Genomic DNA, 7,500 nt, shown 5'->3' on the forward strand with positions numbered 1-7,500 from the left:
CGCCGTGCAGTCGACCGGGTCGAAGCCGGAATCGCGGCCGGGTTCCTGGAACTCTCGCCCGGCCTGCCCGCCCGGCCCGCCCCCCGGGCCGGGGCTCCAGTCGACATGGAGCCAAACTCGGTTTTGACCCCCTCCTGCAGCACGGTCCGGCCCCGGAGGTTCCTCCGTCCGACCTCCTGGAACCCAAGATGGGCATCCAGGGTCCCGAAATCCGTGTCCCCGAAAATCTCCGCGAACCTTTCCTGGCAATATTGTAGATGCGGCACCCGGCCCAGCCACCGGGGGCAACCGCCGAAAGTGTCCGCCCTCCTGGAGCGAAGGCCCGGGCAAGGCCCGTTTCAAAAACCTCATACGGACTTCCGGAGCCCGAGCCCCGGCGCCAGGTCGACCCAGGGCCGACCTCCCGGGCCCCAGAGAAGCTCGTCTCCGCCGCGGAAGCCGCCCGCCGCCCGCGCCGAAGGCCCCCGGGCCCGCCCGGCCTCCGGGCAGGGCACCGGGGAGAAGTAGGAATCGTGGCCGGGCTCCTGGAACTCCTGCCCGGCCTGCCACGCGGAAGCATGCCGGGTTCTCCCGCCGCGCCGTGCAGGTTCTTCCGCCCCTCGCCGGGGTAGCCGGGCTCCAACCGCTGGGCCCCGCAGCGTGGAAGGGCCCCTGCGAGTCGCCCCCCGGCCTGCACGCCCGCCGTGCAGTCGACCGGGTCGAAGCCGGAATCGCGGCCGGGTTCCTGGAACTCTCGCCCGGCCTGCCCGCCCGGCCCGCCCCCCGGGCCGGGGCTCCAGTCGACTTGGAGCCAAACTCGGTTTTGACCCCCTCCTGCAGCACGGTCCGGCCCCGGAGGTTCCTCCGTCCGACCTCCTGGAACCCAAGATGGGCATCCAGGGTCCCGAAATCCGTGTCCCCGAAAATCTCCGCGAACCTTTCCTGGCAATATTGTAGATGCGGCACCCGGCCCAGCCACCGGGGGCAACCGCCGAAAGTGTCCGCCCTCCTGGAGCGAAGGCCCGGGCAAGGCCCGTTTCAAAAACCTCATACGGACTTCCGGAGCCCGAGCCCCGGCGCCAGGTCGACCCAGGGCCGACCTCCCGGGCCCCAGAGAGGCTCGTCTCCGCCGCGGAAGCCGCCCGCCGCCCGCGGCGAAGGCCCCCGGGCCCGCCCGGCCTCCGGGCAGGGCACCGGGGAGAAGTAGGAATCGTGGCCGGGCTCCTGGAACTCCTGCCCGGCCTGCCACGCGGAAGCATGCCGGGTTCTCCCGCCGCGCCGTGCAGGTTCTTCCGCCCCTCGCCGGGGTAGCCGGGCTCCAACCGCTGGGCCCCGCAGCGTGGAAGGGCCCCTGCGAGTCGCCCCCCGGCCTGCACGCCCGCCGTGCAGTCGACCGGGTCGAAGCCGGAATCGCGGCCGGGTTCCTGGAACTCTCGCCCGGCCTGCCCGCCCGGCCCGCCCCCCGGGCCGGGGCTCCAGTCGACATGGAGCCAAACTCGGTTTTGACCCCCTCCTGCAGCACGGTCCGGCCCCGGAGGTTCCTCCGTCCGACCTCCTGGAACCCAAGATGGGCATCCAGGGTCCCGAAATCCGTGTCCCCGAAAATCTCCGCGAACCTTTCCTGGCAATATTGTAGATGCGGCACCCGGCCCAGCCACCGGGGGCAACCGCCGAAAGTGTCCGCCCTCCTGGAGCGAAGGCCCGGGCAAGGCCCGTTTCAAAAACCTCATACGGACTTCCGGAGCCCGAGCCCCGGCGCCAGGTCGACCCAGGGCCGACCTCCCGGGCCCCAGAGAGGCTCGTCTCCGCCGCGGAAGCCGCCCGCCGCCCGCGGCGAAGGCCCCCGGGCCCGCCCGGCCTCCGGGCAGGGCACCGGGGAGAAGTAGGAATCGTGGCCGGGCTCCTGGAACTCCTGCCCGGCCTGCCACGCGGAAGCATGCCGGGTTCTCCCGCCGCGCCGTGCAGGTTCTTCCGCCCCTCGCCGGGGTAGCCGGGCTCCAACCGCTGGGCCCCGCAGCCTGGAAGGGCCCCTGCGAGTCGCCCCCCGGCCTGCACGCCCGCCGTGCAGTCGACCGGGTCGAAGCCGGAATCGCGGCCGGGTTCCTGGAACTCTCGCCCGGCCTGCCCGCCCGGCCCGCCCCCCGGGCCGGGGCTCCAGTCGACATGGAGCCAAACTCGGTTTTGACCCCCTCCTGCAGCACGGTCCGGCCCCGGAGGTTCCTCCGTCCGACCTCCTGGAACCCAAGATGGGCATCCAGGGTCCCGAAATCCGTGTCCCCGAAAATCTCCGCGAACCTTTCCTGGCAATATTGTAGATGCGGCACCCGGCCCAGCCACCGGGGGCAACCGCCGAAAGTGTCCGCCCTCCTGGAGCGAAGGCCCGGGCAAGGCCCGTTTCAAAAACCTCATACGGACTTCCGGAGCCCGAGCCCCGGCGCCAGGTCGACCCAGGGCCGACCTCCCGGGCCCCAGAGAGGCTCGTCTCCGCCGCGGAAGCCGCCCGCCGCCCGCGGCGAAGGCCCCCGGGCCCGCCCGGCCTCCGGGCAGGGCACCGGGGAGAAGTAGGAATCGTGGCCGGGCTCCTGGAACTCCTGCCCGGCCTGCCACGCGGAAGCATGCCGGGTTCTCCCGCCGCGCCGTGCAGGTTCTTCCGCCCCTCGCCGGGGTAGCCGGGCTCCAACCGCTGGGCCCCGCAGCCTGGAAGGGCCCCTGCGAGTCGCCCCCCGGCCTGCACGCCCGCCGTGCAGTCGACCGGGTCGAAGCCGGAATCGCGGCCGGGTTCCTGGAACTCTCGCCCGGCCTGCCCGCCCGGCCCGCCCCCCGGGCCGGGGCTCCAGTCGACATGGAGCCAAACTCGGTTTTGACCCCCTCCTGCAGCACGGTCCGGCCCCGGAGGTTCCTCCGTCCGACCTCCTGGAACCCAAGATGGGCATCCAGGGTCCCGAAATCCGTGTCCCCGAAAATCTCCGCGAACCTTTCCTGGCAATATTGTAGATGCGGCACCCGGCCCAGCCACCGGGGGCAACCGCCGAAAGTGTCCGCCCTCCTGGAGCGAAGGCCCGGGCAAGGCCCGTTTCAAAAACCTCATACGGACTTCCGGAGCCCGAGCCCCGGCGCCAGGTCGACCCAGGGCCGACCTCCCGGGCCCCAGAGAGGCTCGTCTCCGCCGCGGAAGCCGCCCGCCGCCCGCGGCGAAGGCCCCCGGGCCCGCCCGGCCTCCGGGCAGGGCACCGGGGAGAAGTAGGAATCGTGGCCGGGCTCCTGGAACTCCTGCCCGGCCTGCCACGCGGAAGCATGCCGGGTTCTCCCGCCGCGCCGTGCAGGTTCTTCCGCCCCTCGCCGGGGTAGCCGGGCTCCAACCGCTGGGCCCCGCAGCCTGGAAGGGCCCCTGCGAGTCGCCCCCCGGCCTGCACGCCCGCCGTGCAGTCGACCGGGTCGAAGCCGGAATCGCGGCCGGGTTCCTGGAACTCTCGCCCGGCCTGCCCGCCCGGCCCGCCCCCCGGGCCGGGGCTCCAGTCGACTTGGAGCCAAACTCGGTTTTGACCCCCTCCTGCAGCACGGTCCGGCCCCGGAGGTTCCTCCGTCCGACCTCCTGGAACCCAAGATGGGCATCTAGGGTCCCGAAATCCGTGTCCCCGAAAATCTCCGCGAACCTTTCCTGGCAATATTGTAGATGCGGCACCCGGCCCAGCCACCGGGGGCAACCGCCGAAAGTGTCCGCCCTCCTGGAGCGAAGGCCCGGGCAAGGCCCGTTTCAAAAACCTCATACGGACTTCCGGAGCCCGAGCCCCGGCGCCAGGTCGACCCAGGGCCGACCTCCCGGGCCCCAGAGAGGCTCGTCTCCGCCGCGGAAGCCGCCCGCCGCCCGCGCCGAAGGCCCCCGGGCCCGCCCGGCCTCCGGGCAGGGCACCGGGGAGAAGTAGGAATCGTGGCCGGGCTCCTGGAACTCCTGCCCGGCCTGCCCCGCGCATGCATGCCGGGTTCTCCGGCCGCGCCGTGCAGGTTCTTCCGCCCCTCGCCGGGGTAGCCGGGCTCCAACCGCTGGGCCCCGCAGCCTGGAAGGGGCCCTGGGAGTCGCCGCCGGCCTGCACGCCCGCCGTGCAGTCGACCGGGTCGAAGCCGGAATCGCGGCCGGGTTCCTGGAACTCTCGCCCGGCCTGCCCGCCCGGCCCGCCCCCCGGGCCGGAGCGCCAGTCGACATGGAGCCAAACTCGGGGTTGACCCTCGCCTGCAGCACGGTCCGGCCCCGGAGGTTCCTCCGTCCGAGCTCCTGGAACCCAAGATGGGCATCTAGGGTCCCGAAACCCGTGTCCTCGAAAATCTCCGCGAACCTTTCCTGGCAATATTGCAGATGCGGCACCCGGCCCAGCCACCGGGACGAACCGCCGAAAGTGTCCGGCCTCCTGGAGCGAAGGCCCGGGCAAGGCCCGTTTGAAAAACCTCATACGGACTTCCAGGGCCGGAGCCCCGGCGCCAGGTCGACCGCGGGCCTCCCTCCCGGGGCCCAGCACGGCTCGTCTCCCCCGCGGGAGCAGCCCGCCGCCCTCGCCGAAGGCCCCCGGACCTGCCCGGCCTCCGGGCAGGGCACCGGGGAGAAGCCGGAATCGCGGCCGGGCTCCTGGAACTCTCGCCCGGCCAAGCCGCTCGGCCCGCCCCTGGGCCGGAGCTCCAGTCGACATGGAGCCAAACTCGCGGTTGAACCTCTCCTGCAGCACGGTCCGGCCCCGGAGGTTCCTCCGTCCGAGCTCCTGGAACCCAAGATGGGCATCTAGGGTCCCGAAACCCGTGTCCCCGAAAATCTCCGCGGACCTTTCTCGGCAATATTGTAGATGCGGCACCCGGCCCAGCCGCCGGGAGCAACCGCCGAAAGTGTCCGGCCTCCTGGAGCGAAGGCCCGGGCACGGCCCGTTTGAAAATCCTCATACGGACTTCCAGGGCCGGAGCTCGGGAGCCAGGTCGACCCCGGGCCTCCCTCCCGGGCGTTAGGGCGGCTCGTCTCCCCCGCGGGAGCAGCCCGCTGCCCGCGCCGAAGGCCCCCGGACCCGCCCGGCCTCCGGGCAGGGCACCGGGGAGAAGCCGGAATCGCGGCCGGGCTCCTGGAACTCTCGCCCGGCCAAGCCGCTCGGCCCGCCCCTGGGCCGGAGCTCCAGTCGACATGGAGCCAAACTCGCGGTTGAACCCCTCCTGCAGCACGGTCCGGCCCCGGAGGTTCCTCCGTCCGAGCTCCTGGAACCCAAGATGGGCATCTAGGGTCCCGGAAACCGTGTCCCCGAAAATCTCCGCGGACCTTTCTCGGCAATATTGTAGATGCGGCACCCGGCCCAGCCACCGGGACGAACCGCCGAAAGTGTCCGCCCTCCTGGAGCGAAGGCCCGGGCACGGCCCGTTTGAAAAACCTCATACGGACTTCCGGAGCCCGAGCCCCGGCGCCAGGTCGACCCAGGGCCAACCTCCCGGGCCCCAGAGAGGCTCGTCTCCCCCGCGGGAGCAGCCCGCCGCCCGCGCCGAAGGCCCCCGGACCTGCCCGGCCTCCGGGCAGGGCACCGGGGAGAAGCCGGAATCGCGGCCGGGTTCCTGGAACTCTCGCCCGGCCCGCCCCTGGGCCGGAGCTCCAGTCGACATGGAGCCAAACCCGGGGTTGACCCCCTCCTGCAGCACGGTCCGGTCCCGGAGGTACCCCTGCCCGACCTCCTGGAACCCAAGATGGGCAACTAGGGTCCCGAAAAGCGTGTCCCCGAAAATCTCCGCGGACCTTTCCTGGCAATATTGTAGATGCGGCACCCGGCCCAGCCACCGGGGGCAACCGCCGAAAGTGTCCGCCCTCCTGGAGCGAAGGCCCGGGCACGGCCCGTTTGAAAAACCTCATCGGGACTTCCAGGGCCGGAGCCCCGGCGCCAGGTCGACCCCGGGCCTCCCTCCCGGGGCCCAGCACGGCTCGTCTCCCCCGCGGGAGCATCCCGCCGCCCGCGCCGAAGGCCCCCGGACCTGCCCGGCCTCCGGGCAGGGCACCGGGGAGAAGTCGGAATCGCGGCCGGGCTCCTGGAACTCCCGCCCGGCCTGCCCCGCGGAGTCCTGCCCGGGCTCCCGCCGCCTTGGCCCGGGACGACCACCCCTCGGCGGGGTGCCTCGGCTCCGACCCCGGAGGCCCGGGTCCCTGCCGGGGCCCTTGGACCCGCCCCCCGGGCTGCCCTTCCACGGAGCCCTTGACCGGGACGAGATCGGAATTGTGGCCGAGCTCCTGGAACTCTCGCCCGGCCTGACCGCCTTCTCCGGCCCTTTTCCGGTTTTCCCCGTTGACCTGGCTCCAAACTCGGGTTTGGCCCCTCAGCACGGCAGGGTTCTGCCCCGAAGATCCCTCTGACCGGCTTTCTGGAACCGAACATGGGCATTGAGGGTCCTTAAAAACGTGTTCTCGAAAATCTCCGCGAACGTTTCTTGGCTATATTGTAGATGCGGCACCCGGCCCAGCCACCGGGACGAACCGCCGAAAGTGTCCGCCCTCCTGGATCGAAGGCCCGGGCAAGGCCCGTTTCAAAAACCTCATACGGACTTCCGTGGGGGGGGCGGGCACCAGGTCAACCCCACGTATGCCTATGGGGATTTTCGCTCCCCAGGTCAACCCCATGGATGCCTATCGGGATTTTCGCTCCCCAGGTCAACCCCATGGATGCCTATGGGCTTTTTCGGTCCCCAGCTCCACCCCAAGTATTCCTAGGGGCTTTTTCGCTCCCCAGCTCCACCCCATTTATTCCTATGGGGATTTTCAGTCCCCAGGTCAACCCCAAGTATTCCTAGGGGCTTTTTCGCTCCCCAGCTCCCCCCCCATGTATTCCTAAGGGCTTTTTCGGTCCCCAGCTCCACCCCAAGTATTCCTAGGGGTTTTTTCGCTCCCCAGCTCCACCCCATGTATTCCTAGGGGCTTTTCCGCTCCCCAGCTCCCCCCCCATGTATTCCTAAGGGCTTTTTCGCTCCCCAGCTCCCCCCCAAGTATTCCTAGGGGTTTTTTCGCTCCCCAGCTCCACCCCATGTATTCCTAGGGGCTTTTCCGCTCCCCAGCTCCCCCCCATGGATGCCGATGGGCTCTTTCGGTCCCCAGGTCAGCCCCATGTGTTGCTATGGGCTTTTTCGGTCCCCAGGTCAACCCCATGTGTTCCTATGGGCTTTCTCGGTCCCCAGGTCAACCCCATGTATTCCTAGGGGCTTTTTCGCTCCCCAGCTCCACCCCATGTATTCCTATGGGGATTTTCGCTCCCCAGCTCCACCCCAAGTATTCCTAGGGGCTTTTCCGCTCCCCAGCTCCACCCCACGTATTCCTAGGGGCATTTAGGCTCCCCAGGTCAACCCCATGGATGCCGATGGGCTTTTCCGCTCGCTCCCCAGGTCCGCCCGCCCCTGGCCTCGCCATCGGGACTTGCGGGCACCGTCTCAACCCCGTGCCTTCCAGAGGGGACTTCCAGGCACCGTGTCCACCCCCTGCGAGCCTCTGCGGACCCCCGCCTTACCTTTCCCCGCCGCCTACGG

At 70.5% G+C, this 7,500-nt stretch overlaps 1 non-coding gene across 1 annotated transcript in view; it reads left to right on the plus strand.

Moving 5' to 3' along the window:
* Nucleotides 1-7,492: 7,492 nt before the first annotated feature.
* LOC132244992 (5S ribosomal RNA) overlaps nucleotides 7,493-7,500 on the plus strand; it is a 119-nt gene continuing 111 nt past the window's right edge. Inside the window, exon 1 of the ribosomal RNA XR_009456823.1 lies at nucleotides 7,493-7,500. This exon is cut by the window's right edge and continues 111 nt beyond it. This is a non-coding gene — a ribosomal RNA (5S ribosomal RNA).

This window comes from Alligator mississippiensis, chromosome 14 (genome assembly GCF_030867095.1).
Source record: "Alligator mississippiensis isolate rAllMis1 chromosome 14, rAllMis1, whole genome shotgun sequence".
NCBI lineage: Eukaryota > Metazoa > Chordata > Crocodylia > Alligatoridae > Alligator > Alligator mississippiensis.